The sequence below is a fragment of the Triturus cristatus genome, chromosome 3_1 (genome assembly GCF_964204655.1).
Source record: "Triturus cristatus chromosome 3_1, aTriCri1.1, whole genome shotgun sequence".
NCBI lineage: Eukaryota > Metazoa > Chordata > Amphibia > Caudata > Salamandridae > Triturus > Triturus cristatus.
The window spans coordinates 92,402,895-92,417,949 of record NC_140583.1 but is presented as its reverse complement, the minus strand read 5'-3'; positions in this window follow the sequence as shown (position 1 = coordinate 92,417,949).

The following is a 15,055-nucleotide window of genomic DNA, read 5'->3' as shown; positions in this document are numbered from 1 at the left end:
TTAGAGTAGTTTATCCTCAGCTATGCACCTTTCGTCTATTATCACAAGGAGAGAATTAGACGCTTCACTCACCGCACTGCTTCCCAGAATTCATAACCTCCAAAGACAGCAGTGATGCATTACTCAGCATTAAACTAAAAATTTTAAGCTATTGAATGAGGTAGTCTCGCCCAGGTAATGTAAAATGCTTTATCATTGGCCCCCTCATTCCACCCTAGAAAGATCTAGGGTGTACTCAACCTCACAATTATTGAAGAAGTTCTAAGACGTAATAATCTTCTGGATATCGTTGATGCAGTTTCAATCTAAAAGTCCCTTTTGGTATACCACAAGGATTTCCTTTATCAGGAGGTACCTTAGCTATGGATAAAATGCTATGAAGTAAAGTTAGGGGACTTTTAGAAATTAGGTCTCTAGTTGGTAGAGGTTCCTAATCTCCTACACAGTCTGACTATCCATTTGGTCCTATCTTTCTTATAGATTAGACAAAAGAAAAGAGCGCGAGCCTCCGTTTCCTCAGCTAAGCTACAGGATGGACAGCACTGGTGTAAATCGATGACCCTCAGATTTCCAATGATTGGTAAATATGCGCAAGGGAAGGGATCCATTCCTGAGCTCGACATGGAGCTTCCTTTCTAAATTAGGTTGTATTTAATCCTAACATCTTTATAATCTATATGACTCCTTTTTCCTCTGAGGATCGAGGATTCCATGAAAGAATTCGATGGAAGGGATGTCAACATATGATTCTTGTTGCATTTAGAAAGTTCAATTTTAAGATGGTTAAACACACCTCGATGGGATTGCCCCACAGGCAAGTTCTACCAATACTTTTTAGGGTTTCCCTAATGTAACTGAACCATGGCAATCTCTCAACTCACAATGTCCCTAGGATAGCCTCTAAAGCCAATCTATAAGAGATGAATTCAGTGGACTTCAAATTCTTCTCCAATAGAGGAGGGGCCTAAGACCAATTCCCTCTGAGATAGGCCTAATGCCTATTTCAAACCTGAGAGGAATCAATGGAGCACTGAGGGGAGATTCAGAAATTGGCAAAAAAAAGCTATTCTCTGTCTGCATGATGGCACTAACAGGCTTGTGGTCCCATAACTCAGCCCCTTACATAGAGGCTCCCAAGGCTTGTAGTTTGTAAATCTCAATAGTGGGGCTCATTGGCTTGTAAAAGATCCTCCCATACATCTTAGAGAGCCCACAAGTTGGATGTGCCAGTTTGAGTCTTTGCTTGGCAATATGGGACGACCAATTCATACGTTCCTTAAGCGTTATCCCAAATTAAAACCTTCTCTAGCGGGATCCCGTTCAGACTTGGGTTTGGGCGAGTAGAATGGGATGGATTGAAGACAATAAATTTGGTTTTATTGATTTTAATTTCTAGGCTCCCCATTTTGCTACAGGTGTTAAAATTATTGAGTACCCTTTATATGCCCATTGGTGCCTTTAAGAGGAGTAGGGTATCATCAGCAAACATCAGTGAGGGCACCTTTACAGATGTATTCAGGGAGTCAACAAGGCCAATGATGTACAAAGTAAATAATGTTGGCGCCAACACACAGCCTTGCAAGACACACTTGTTAATGGGAAAGGGTTTAGAAAGCTCCTCCAATTTGCTGCAACAAACCTGCGCAGACTTCCTCTCATGAAACCTTTGGATGATATGACACAAGCAGGATGGGATGCCCATCTCAGCAAAAATGCACGAGTGTAAATTCCTAGAAACCAAGTCAAAAGCTGATTTTAGATCCACAAGGATCAAATCAAGACTGCCACCCTCTAGAACCACTGATTTCCAATATAAAAGTTGGAATCTGAAGCCTTGGTCTATTGTGGCTGTGTGTTGCCGAAAGACTGCTTGAAAGGTGCTGAGGGCCTCATTTTCCTCTATCCATTGTTGCAGTCTTTCTAGTATCACTCTAGAGAATACTTTTTGCATCATATCTTTCAAGGCGATAGGTCTATAATTTACAGGTAGCAATGGGGAGCCTTTCCTATAGATGGGAATGAGTTCCGCACTTCCCATGAATGAAGAAGGGACATTCCTTCATATTAGCACTGAAGATAATCCAAAGGTATGGACCCCAAACATCTTGTTGTGAAAGGTAAAGATTCTCTGGTATTTTATTAATGCATGGGGCCTTGTGAGGGGGCAATGTTATTAATAGCCCAGTGCACTACATCAAGACTGATTGCTTGGAATTCCCTCAGGTTGTATAGGGCTCTCGGCTTGGCTGAACATCAGCAAAGCTTCCAGCCGGGTGATCACTAGATCCCCTGAGCTCGCAATACAGGGTCGGGTAATGTGCGTTCCACATATTAGCTGAGATATTGTGCTCCCAGCTGACAATGTCCTTAGGATTCCCTGTCGCGGCTATACTCCAAAATGCCTTGTAATCATTGCGTTGAGTAGCACAAAGTAGAGATTCTCATTTAGCTATTTCCCACTCTCTTTTAGCAGAGTTAATGATATTTATTAATACGGTTCTCGCATTTTAAATCAGATATCTAGTTTTAGATTTAATTGCTTCTAACATGGCTATATTGACAGATCTGCACTGTTTGCCGAACCATGATGGCGAATTTCTTCTGGGCCCCTTGAGCCATGCTTCGTTGAGTACTCTGACTAGCGTGAGCCACCCTAGCCTGTTGGCAGTGTTTGCCATCTGGGGAGGTTAATTTGCTCAGCTATACTAGGGATGTGCCCACCACTCTATAAATTGCTTCAATTGAGTCAGGGGTCTGTTCGACCCCTGGCTATCTGATTGGTTCACCCATTACAGGTGTGTATAGAGTGGTTTAAAGTAAGGGCATTCATTTGAAGGGTCAGGGGCAACCATTTCTTGATAGGGGGTATGTTTAGCGTGGGAATGGCCCACAGCCTATCCTCATTACATAATGTATCATCATGGTTAACTTCAAGCAGCTTAAATTGACAATTAAAATCACCTTCCACCACCTTGAACTCACCCTCCAAGAATGTAGACAGGAGGGTAGCTAATTGCTCCATGACGGGTATTAATTCCCCATACTAGCTGGTCTAGAATAGACATTGACCAAATAGACATCTATGCTAATGGGAAAGGATCAAAGACAAAGGATATCCTCTGTAGGGGTCACCTCAACACTAGCAGCACAGCCAAACTGTGGGGCTATCCACGTGGTTAGCCCCCCAGAGGGTCTACCCCTCACCCCATGATTGCAGCTTGAAATAATATGCATAACCTGTGATCCCTTGATCTGCCAGGTTGCTTTCAGTAAACTGATATCATACTGATCTATAAATGAAACCCAGTCAGCACAGTCATGTTTGCTTTTAAGCCCACCCACATTCCATGACATCACTTTGTGTATGAGGTTTGTGGGGTGCCTGTTATTTTCACTACACTGCCTGGTTCATTGGGCACTTCAAGGTGAGTGCCTGCCTGATCCAACCCCCCTGCCACGACATTTCTTATGCAGTTGTTCAGCCTATCAAACCCAGGATCCTTACCCACCTCGTTATTGCTCATTGCACCTGAACCACTGTCTAAATTACAAAACTCTTAACTAAGAGTGTAAAGTTCTAAAGAAGGGCCAGCCATTCAAACAAACCGTTGCTGTATCGGGGGGCTACAGTGTGGACTCCACCACATACATCAGTATTTGAATAAATGTACTTGTCCGAAGGGGTTATGCTCTGGCCGACAGCAGTAGTAGAATTTTCCCACTGCCATTTTCTCCCACCGGCAGAGAGTTCAGAATCTCCCTCAACTTCCAGCAACCTTGCATCTTCACCTAGACTGCCTTCTGTGAGTTTACCCGGTCAAGTAGTGCAACCCCAATCCTGGATCCTTGGAAGTGGGCCTAAGGTGCTTTCCAGTGGAACTGATGCATCTCCTCTGCTGAACGGCGCATCCTCGAGCAGAACTGATGCTTTGCCGCTGCTGTGTAGATTGGACCTGGCACGGTAGGTCAGCATCACCCTGGCAGTCCTTAGAACTGACGCATCGCCGAAAGTGTGGTGCATCTCCAGCCCAGATCCTTACAACTATCATCAATGGCAGCTTGACGACGATGACATCCTCCCCATCGCAGCCTCGCAGCTCTTCGGAACTGATGCATCACCAGTTGCGCACCGCATACCTGATGGCTAGACTTTGCATTTCAAGCCCTTTTGATGGGATACTCAATATCAATGCCACAGGAACTCGCACTGCACCCTTGCGGGCCACGGCATCGCAGAACTGATGCATTGCTACTGCTGCATGACATTTTTTTGCCTCAGATCCACTCAACGCTCCGCAACCAGAAATTAGGATTTTATGTTCAGCAGGCTTAATTGGGTTCCTGTAGCTGGCCCACATTCCATAGCGTTTGGCCTGAACTTGTGACTTTGTTCCAGTCCGGCGCGAACTGATTTCCTTGTTGACGCTTTTTACTTTTTGCCCCTATTGCACTTAAAAACATTAACATTCAATATATCAAGTATTGCTGATTAGATTTTTGTCATTTTTGTCTTGATTTATTTAATAAGAATCTCCCTATTTTTGTCTATTTTTCTAAACCTGGTATGGGATACTTTTGTGAGGTGTTTTCACTCCTTTACTGTTTGACATGTTGCACAAGTGCTTTACTCGTTACCTTCAAGTTAATCCTGACTGCTCTGCGACAAGCTACCAGAGGGTGAGGACAGGTTAATTTGGGGTTTGCTAGTTCCTTACCTTGACTAGGATTGTAGTTGCTGCTTGTTGGAGCCGGCCTCGTGGCGTGGTCCTATTCCCCCTCGCTAAGCCGCACGAGGTCCCATGCCCCTCGGGGCTCCTCCATTTTGGATTGTACGTGACTCTACGTAACCACCTACGTGACCCCGCTCCACCCGGCCTCGGTCCCAGCGAGGCCCGACATCGAGGCGCCAACCCCTGGCCCGGGGGATACCACGTGAACCCTTCCCACTCCCGGCGGAGGGCAGTATCGATGGGACCCCCAACCGTCCTTCCACACCTAGGTGCGATCGCCCCACGGCTCTCTGGGGCCTGGCGCCTCTCCTGCTGGGCGTCTGGCCGCTCCTACCCGGCCTCTCCGCCCCCCCCGGGCGCAAGGGTCCGGACATCAAAGGGCTCCAGACCTATATCTGGGGCGACCCGGCAACAAGACGTCAGTTGTATCCTGGAGTCAAGAGCCCTGCTGATCGGATCGCGGCTGACCCTACGGAGAAGAACTCATCCTGAACCCACACTCTGAGCCCTGCTGACGACGTCGCGGCTCCACCGTGCTTAAAGACCTTCACGAACCTTTGGGGCCCTGCTGACGCTGTCGCGGCCCGACCTTGTTGAAACATACCATCAGAGCCCAGCTGACCTCGACGCGGCTCGACCGAAGCGGACCTACCACCGGAGCCCTGCTGACTGTGTCGCGGCTCGACCCAAGCGGAACTACCACCCGAGCCCTGCAGACGCCGTCGCGGCTCTCCACGTCCGAGCCGCTCTGAGACCAGCACTCAAGGTCTGGCGCAGAGCCTTCCCGTACCTGGCTGGTACTAAGACTGTCCCGCTACCCTATCCCTCCGAAAGACATTGAGACTCTTACTGGATCACTCGATCCCACTGTAAATATTGAACGTACTACTATTGATAAAGAACCAAGATAAGCAACTGATACGGAGTCCTGTGTGGTGGTGTTACTGGGCCTAGTACGATCATAGGAGAAGGACCTCCCCTAGGGGGCTTCTCAACGGCGCTCGGCTATAACTTTGCGGTAGGAAGGTGCCCCGGAGTAGTCTCCCCGACTACCCGGTGGTCCTCCCTCCAACACTGCTTGACTAGGGCTCGCTCCCCAACCAACCAGTAACCCAATGTCTAACACCACCTAATAAAGGAAATCCTTGTAGTACACCTTAAGGTATTTTTAAATTTATAGTGTGAGGTTGAATCCACCCTGGTTGCACCATCTTACCAGGGCGGAATGAGAAGGCCGATGAACCATGCCACATTGCATGGGTGAGACCACCTGCAACAATATCTCAACATTTTTAGATTAGGTAATCATTTAGGATAGATAGTACTCAGGTAGAGTGGAGTAAGGAACATCTTCCCCCGAGTAACGCCTCACCACTCTCTTTGGTGGGTATGTATGCACCTTGGTGCCTTGGCCACATTATCCAGATCAATATCACACAGCATCAACTTAATCCCATCCTCGTGAACTATCCATTGCCATATTTTTTATTTATCGATCCAAGAGGCATCAACTATCATGGATTGGTGACAAAAAGAAATACCATGTGATTTTTTTGCTAGTGCTGAATAGCGTCAGCAGAAAGTATTGGCAAAGCTAATACAAAGTTTGCAAACAGTGAGACCAATGAGCACTTTACATTACAGTGTGACATTTAAACATCGGTACATGCTGCCTTATCCAATGTGACACAGGTTTCATGCAGTTGGAATCAACATACCGTTTTTGTTCACTCACTATTATCCATTGAGAGATCTTCGGCCGGTAATGCACAGATATTACCTCTAAAAACATTCCACTTTCCCCACACCCATTCCCACTTCTTGGGGCATCCCCTGTGTAGGTATACCGTTCTCTCGGCCACCATAGCCATGTCCATATCTTTACTCCAATCTCCTACCGCGGGGGTAGCACGAGCTCCCCATTGTTTTGCAAAATATTTATTTTAGCTATGGTTATGCCTAGTGTCTCCCAAGTTTGCGCTGCATTATTAAGATCTGTGGCTTCCCAGATATTCAGCAAACACCTCTTGGGTTCCGGAGGAATTGAGGCACCACTAACATTCGATATAGTGGCCATCACTGCCCTCCAGTAGATTACAATTTCGGGACAGTCCCACAATGTATGATAGAATGTACCTGTTGCCCCACACTGTCATAAACAGAGCTGGTTATCTGACCTTCCCATTTTATATAACATCACCCTGGTGTAATATATGCGGTGTAGCACTTCAAGCTGAACTAGGCGTAATTTCGAAGAGATTGCCAACTCTCTCAGACAAGCATTTGCATGGCCAATAGGTCTCGCTTTTGGTACCTTATAAGTGTTTAGCCATGCAACAGTTGCATAACTAAATACTTCTAAGGTCCCAAAAGCGAGACCTATTGGCTATGCCAAGCGGCCGCAAAAGTGAAAGTGATCGCCATCGCATCACGATCAAACATCAAAGCAGCCGTGCGGCCGCGAAAGTGAGAGCAATCGCGGGAAAGTGCGTTGCACGCGCCCGGGCACATGCACTGTAGCTCTAGGCTGGCCTGGTAGCACTTTTTGGAGCCCTCGCAATAAGTCTCCCAGACCAGCGCATGCGCTGGGTCAGGCGAGACCTAAAATGGGACATCTTGAAGGTCTCACAGGTCCGTGTTTCCCTCAGATGGTGGGAGATTTGCAAAGGGGACTTATTAAATAAAGAGATAAGATTTTCTCAGAAACATACAGGTAGAAATGCATGAAGCTTAAAAGGACACTAAAATAACATTTTGACAATCATTATTGACATGGGATGTTTCAATCTATTAATTGAATTTTTATTCCTCAAACCTTCCAGAAGAGCTTTATTTGCAATGAACATTCTGGATCTATTAATATGAATTAATCTGAAGAACCACGCTTGTTCTTAATAATGCCTGTGCATGTATTCACAAAATGTAAAGCTTAAAGTAAAGAAATAGATTTGATTAAATCAGCCAAATTGAGCCAGCGTTGCCTCGCGATAAGGACTCCTTGGTATAATCACAGCTCCCATATTGTCTCTGTCAACCACGCTTTTGCAAAAATGAGTTTTGCTAATTTCATGTACTTAAGCCTCCCTCAGAACTGACATTTAGATTACTATCAGCACAGAACAAGGCGTCTCATCCGATATCAAACCTCGACATTTGAAACACATTCTGCGCTGATGAGACACCGACCTCGCTTTCAACGTCGCTGCAAATCAGATTTTAACTTCGTTAATTGTTTTTGTTTGATCTTGTCAGCGCGTGCCTGACTTCAAAGCTGGACAGGATCTCTGTGCTGCCACAGGGAGCTCGGAAGTCCACAAAAGAAGAAAAGGCGGAATTAGAAACACAAATTATGATCCCTATGAATCATTTTTTTAGCTCTGGTTTGATAAAGCTTTGGCGGACTCTTGATGTTTACAACTCTTCAAAATATACTAGAATTGACTTTTATTGTCTAAGAAGATAATTCACCACCATTACTATTCACTGTTTGTCATATACTTCGACCTCTTCTGGAGGAGGGCATTGCAATCCATTGGGGACTTTACATGCCAAAAGTACTACGAGTCATCAAACATTAAATCATTTTTTTCATAGATGAACTGTATAAAGAAAGTAAATGCTTTGGTTTCTTTTTACACAGCAGCAGGGATTTCTGACTGTTTTATTCAGAACGCAAACTACAAGCCAGACCTGTTGGCTTTACCAGTGCTCGTTTTCTTCCAGCAGCTGAAAATAAGTAAGGGGCATATCAGCAACAGACGGCGATAAATATCGCAAAGCGCGCTTAGCGCTTTTATATTTATCGCTGCCTATCGCTGTAATTTATCGCCTGGATAACGCGTTATTAACAACGCGTTACTCCAGGGCGATAAATTTTACATCAAAAGTGGCGTTATGCGGGAATATCGCAGGTAAACCAGCGATATTCCCGCAGCGATAGAAGAAACCTTGATGATAGGGAGATGTGGATTGAGCCACTGAATCCACCTCCCATGTCATAGATAGGGTAGTCATGTAAATTAGCAGACGTAAAATACCGGCGATAACAGTGGTTAACGCTGTATTTTACGTCGCTAAGGGTGTCCTGGGCCGTATTGTAAATACGGAGTAGGGCAGTTAGAGATAATTTTCCCTTAGTTTTTGCAGGGAACGCCTACTCTGCATCTCATTAGAGATGCAAAGTGAGGCGTGAACTAAACAGGAGCTGATTCAAGGAAACACGCGATAGCGTGTCCTTGTAAATAATGCGATAAAATTATCGCCGCTTTTCGGCCGAAAACGGCCGCAAAAGCGGCGATAATTTTTTATCGCCTCGTTGTTAATATGCCCCTTAGTTCTGTAGAAGACTAAAAAATATGGCAAACTATGGGGCATATCAACAACAACCGGCGATAATTATCGCTCAGCGCTCTTAGCGTGAGGATAATTATCGCCGGCTACCGTGAATTTTTATCGCTGAGATAGCGTGCTATTAGCAACGCTTATCTCAATAGCGATAAAAATCTACACGCTAACAGGCTAACGTGAGATTATCGCTGGAAACCCAGCGATAATCACACGTTACCTTGTTGATAGGGACAGGCAAACTTAGCCATGATATCCTCCTTCCATAGGATATCATGGATAAGTCTGAAAATTAGCAGACGTAAAAAAGCAGCGTTAACCGCGGTTAGCGCTGCTTTTTTTGTCTCTAACAGGGTTAGCGACATTCTTGATAATAGGAGAAATGTCGCTTAGCGACATTTCTCCTATTATTTTACTCTGGAACGCCCCTTTTGCATCTCATTAGAGATGCAAGGGGAAGCGTAGAGTAAAAGGGTGCTAACATGCAAATTTGCGTGTTAGCACCCTGTTGTTGATAGGGCGCTAGTTTTATCTCTGCTTTTTTGGCTTTTAAAGCCAAAAAAGCAGAGATAAAGCCCTTGTTGATATGCCCCTATATTCTCCCACTGCCTTCCATTTTTTTGGCTCAACTAAAAGGAATATGGGCTATATTTGTGTCCAAGTCATGTAGCGCATATGGGGGCATATTAACAAGCCAGGCGATACAATTATCGCCACTTTAGCGGCAGAAAACTGCCGCTAAAACGGCGATAATGGGCTTGATAATATGCTCTATGGAATTCCAATTGAAAACCATGTTAAATGTGAAGGACATCTAACATGGGTTTCAATTGGAATTCCATAGAGCATATTATCAAGCCCATTATCGCCGCTCTAGTGGCGGTTTTCTGCCGATAAAGCGGCGATAATTTTATCGCCTGGCTTGTTAATATGCCCCTAAGTCACTTTGGTAAGTCTGGGAAGGCGCTAAAATCCATGAGTGCATGCACATGAACACCCACGCTCCGCCTATGGAACTTCTTCCCAGGGCAGAGTAACGCTCTGCAGTGACTTGCGCTGAAGTCTGTTACTCCAGATCTCGCAAGCAACGCAGGTAAGAAAGTCAAAAACAGGTTGGTAGGGCTAGTGTTCATGGCATGAGATCTGGAAGAAGGAGGCGATTTGCCATGACGTTTTCGCTTTCCATACAGGTGAAAAATGGGGGTGTGCCCAGCCAGGACACTCCTCATTTGATCGGTTAAGTGATTAAGCTGCACATAAATCAAGAGAAACTATTTTTCCATAAAATGTTAAGTTATGCCTCCTGCTTTTGCCAATGTCTTGAAAGCGCTGAAGGCATTTACAAAGCCACAATCTGCCTTGATTCTGTGGCCAATTGCCTTTTTGGATAGTAGTGTTAAAGGCATTGCATGGCCAACAGCTATTGAGCTATTTGATTCAAGCTAGCCTGGCTGATGAGGGGTGTTACCCCGAAACTGGTCCCAGGATGCTTGTTTCGTGTCCAGGAAAGATCTGCCTTGGCAGTTCGAGCTGGACTGTTCCCATGAGGAACAGGGTCAAGACTGATTTGCATATGGTTGAGTCTGAACTGGGGTGGCGAAGTGAGCTAAAGAATAATGATGGATTTAACCCAGATCTGTGACTGGGGGTGAGCGTCTGAAACATTTCAGCGCTTCGTCCATCATCTCCTTAAGTTTGATTTGTTCACCCTCATTAGCTATTGAGAAACTTCAATGTGGCAGAGAGCATGTGAATGGTGTTGTTACAGGTGATGTCACTTATGATTACATAAATGATGTCAATTGTGATGTCGTGTGTGAGGTCATGAGTAATGCAATGGTAAAAGACTTGGTTGTGTTGCCTACCATAACTAACAGTTGTCTGTGGTTTTTTGATTTTGTATTCAATCCTTATTATTTCTTTTACTAAAATGATCAGGAGAATTTCAATACTTTTATGAAGAAAATGTCCTACTTGTCTTCAAAGTAAAAATCAAATCTTAATTTACCAATTTTTAGAAGTAGGGTTTTTAATGATATCTATGAGAAATTGAGGGAGGTGAGAATCTATCTCAAATAATAACAGCAACCCGTATCAGGGAGAACTTTTAAAGTCACTAAAATAATCTGAGCTCAACCCCCTGGTATCTATGGCAAAGAGCAGACAGGCTTAACATAGAGGAAATAGGTACAGTATTTGTGCTGTACTAAAGCTGTCCTAAAGTTAAAACACCCAAAAAATCTCCCCCAAATTTGAAAATTAGTGGATATGTTAATTAATAAAATGACACCAAACCAGCAACAATCCAATAAGGGAACATGGAGTTATGTATTTTTGACTTTAAGTGTGAAAATAGCTCTCAAAAGTGTTAAGTACCAACCACAGTCATCTGGTTACAATTGAATGGTACCTAGGTGCAAGCAGTGACGGCCCGTGTAGGGCGTTTTACCGGGGCGATGATGTGGCGCTGAGGAGGGGCAGGGTGGGGGGTTGCAAAATGCGGCATACGGCCGAGTTCAGGTAAGTTACGAAAAAAATTAATAAAACGAATTTCGTTGCGCGCGCTGCATCGCCAAATGCACGGGCCGTCACTGGGTGCAAGTTACGGCCACCTGTGATGAACGCAGGTCAGATATAGAAACGAGTTTGGACCCGGTGGGCGGTTTTACCTTTCGACAAATGAAAGTAAAAAATCCTGAGAGGGGCAAGACAACACGCTTTGACTGAAGAGGGTTCCATGTTTATGAAAAGCCGCTGGATGAAGTCTTGATAAAGCCACTGACTTTTACACGAAAGCTCAGAATGGGAGAAATTTTTATTCCATTCTAGAAAAGGTCCCTCATCAGCTGCAAACGTTTGGCACTTTCAACTGGTGAAGAGTCCTAACTTCAGACAAAGTCATATTTCTTTAGAGTTTGAATTTTTCCAGTAGAGCTAGGCTGCAGGAGGTTGCCTGAGGAGGGATCCATGAGGTTGGATTCCATCTCCTTGATGTCCAGCTCAACTGGATTTGCTGTGCGGTAAAGTCTAGAGCGGTAGCAACCTGAATCTTCGGTCTAGTGGCAAAGCACCTACATTGGATTAGCTTGGCAGTTTGGTCCGGTCATCTGAGATCTTTGGAGCTATAAATTTCCCAGGTTTTAGGAAGGGGTAGGAGGAGTATATTCTGACACCGGCCAAGGATTCAGGACCTTGGTGACAGCACTTGGGGACAAGAGTTTCCTCCAGAAGTTTCCAGCAGCAGGGTCTAGGGCAGGTCCAGTAGAAACTGGTCAGCTGAGCAGCAGCAGCAAAAGATTCTTGTAGCTTGCTGTGTCACTGAACAGGAGGCCAGCCCTATGCCCCTTGGAGTCCAATTCTTGGTCCTGGGTACAAGAGGGAGAACAGGTGAAATCGTATAGATTCTTTTCAGGTCACAGACAGCAGGTCCAGTCGTCTTCAGTTACATTATGTTATGTTAGCCAATTTGTAGAGCGGCGCATTTACCCAGAGGTGTCTTGGCGCTAGTCCTGTGAACAACGGTAAACAAGAGAGAAATGAAAGAAAAAGCTTACTGATTGAAAAGCCACGTCTTTAAGTGCTTTCTGAATTGAAGAAGAGATGGGGCTGGCCTTAGGGATGGTGGGAGGAGGTTCCAGGATCTGGATGCTCCTACCACAAAGCTGCTTCCTCCCCATTTGGCTCTTTTAAATCTGATGTAATTGGCTTTGAAAGCGCCTGATGATCTTAGGTTTCTGATAGGTGTATTACAGGATAAGGCTTTTTTCAGGAAGATCGGTCCAGGGTTATGAAGGGCTCTGTAGGTGAGACAAAGAGTCTTAAACTTAATTCTGTTTTTGACATTCAACCAGTGAAGGTCTTTCAGTGCGAGAGAAACCGACCGGTGTCTAGGCAGTCCTAATAATAATCTTGCTGCAGATTTCTGGAGTAGTTTCAGTTTGTTCAAGTGTTGGGCCTGCCAGCCATTGTAAAGACCATAGCAGTAATATATTTTTGATAGTATGAGTCTAGAGATAACAGACTTCCTAACTACAGTAGGGAGAAAAATTAGTATTTTCTTGAGGATTCTTAGTGTATTATAGGAGGACGAGACCACCGCATTAATTTGTTTGCCTAAGTTTAGGCGATCATCTAAGATGACTCCCAATCTTTTGGCTTTCTTGGTGGGAATAGGGAGGGATCCCATTTCTGCAGGCTAGCGAGGGGCTGACCAGAAGTTTGAGTTGTTACCAAACAGAATCACCTCGGTTTTCCCAGCATTAAGCTCGACACAGTGTTTACTCATCCAGGTATTGATGTGCCTCATACAGTGTTGGATGCGGTGACATGTCTCTGTTGAGGTGTTGGAAGTGGAGACAACGATTTGAATGCCATCAGAGGAAGTCAGAGCAAAGCCGAAAGATTGGACCAGCGGAGCAAGTTCCCAACATACACATTAAAAAGGGTGGGGCTAAGTTAAGATCCCTGTGTAACTCCATAGGGTAAACTAAACAGATTTGATGAGAAGGCATCAATATCTATTGTATTCTCCCTAAAGAGAGAAGAGAGTAATTTTAAGGCAAGATTTTTTATACCTATTACTTCCAAGCGGCGGATCATAGTGGAATGATCCACAGTATCAAATGCCACGGATAGATCAAGCAGGATCAATGCGGCATATGCGCCATCATTAAAAATTCACTTGATTTCATCAGTAGCCCAGATCAGAGCAGTCTCGGTGCTATGTTCCGATATGAACTCACATTGGGTGGGATCCAGGCAGCACTGTTGTCTTTGATGAACTGATTTAGCTAAATGTTCATCACCTTTTCAGCTATCTTAGCAGGAAATGTAAGCCTTGAAATAGGCTTATAGTTGGCTGGAGCCTCCTGGTCAAGATTCGATTTTTTAAGCAAGGGCAAGATGGAGGCTTTTTTCTAACAAGAAGGGAAGATGCCCGTTCTGAACATGCTGTTAAAGATATCAGTAGGATTAGATGCATTGATATCAGGGACCAACTTCAGGACTGAAGGCGGTCAGGGATCATCTGTGGAATCTGATTTGGTGGTGTTAATGATCCCTTTGACTTTCGTAGTGGTTAACGGACGCAACGTGTTAAAGACGTTCACAATTAGGTCGCTGGCAGTGGGATCTGCCCTTGTAGTTTCAAGATCGGACGTGGGTTGGTTGGCTGAATCATTGAAGGAGTCAAAGATTAAGTCAATTTTCTCCAGAATGGCGAAGGTAGCGATTCAAGTGGGCACTGGAACTTGTGAACCAAAGTTCATATTGGCATTCCCTAATACATCCCTATTGCTGATTGCCTGAAACAAGGGTGTTAAAAACACAAGTACATTTCTTTTAGCAAGGCCTAAAACCATGGCCTTTGCAAAACTGATCCACTGTATTGAAGGCAGAGAACAGGATTTCCAATGTTGCCAGTGGAAACTTTATACCTATGAATGTTGCCCATATTTTTGCCAGCCTAATTGCAGTGCAATCAGTAATCAGACTTCAAAATATAGAAAGGAAGTGTATAGCCTATCTTTTCTTGTAGCTCAAATCAGAAGCATCATATTAGGATTTTACTAGTTAATAGTTTGGTATTAGATATAGGTTCTAAATGAGTATAATTATGGATTTCAAGTGAGTTTTTCCAAACGCCATGATATCCGAGTGGTTTTTGAGAGTAGTTGAAACAATGTATTGTTCCAGTGATGTATTTGTGACATTAGCAGTAGGAATAGCTGTATATTTTACCTATCAACAAGACCATTCACTTGAATATGATCAACTGCAGAGAAAGTCATCCAGAAGGTTTTAATTCAAAATATAAAGCCAATAAGACCTGACCTCATTAAAGCACTAAAGAAAAACCTAGAGATAACTTAGCGGTGAGACACCTCCGAAATTAATATAAACAGGCTATTCTGTAACGTAAAATGGCCAGAAGAAATGAGGTATAGGAACAACTGCATGAAGCTAGTCTCAACAAAGACCCT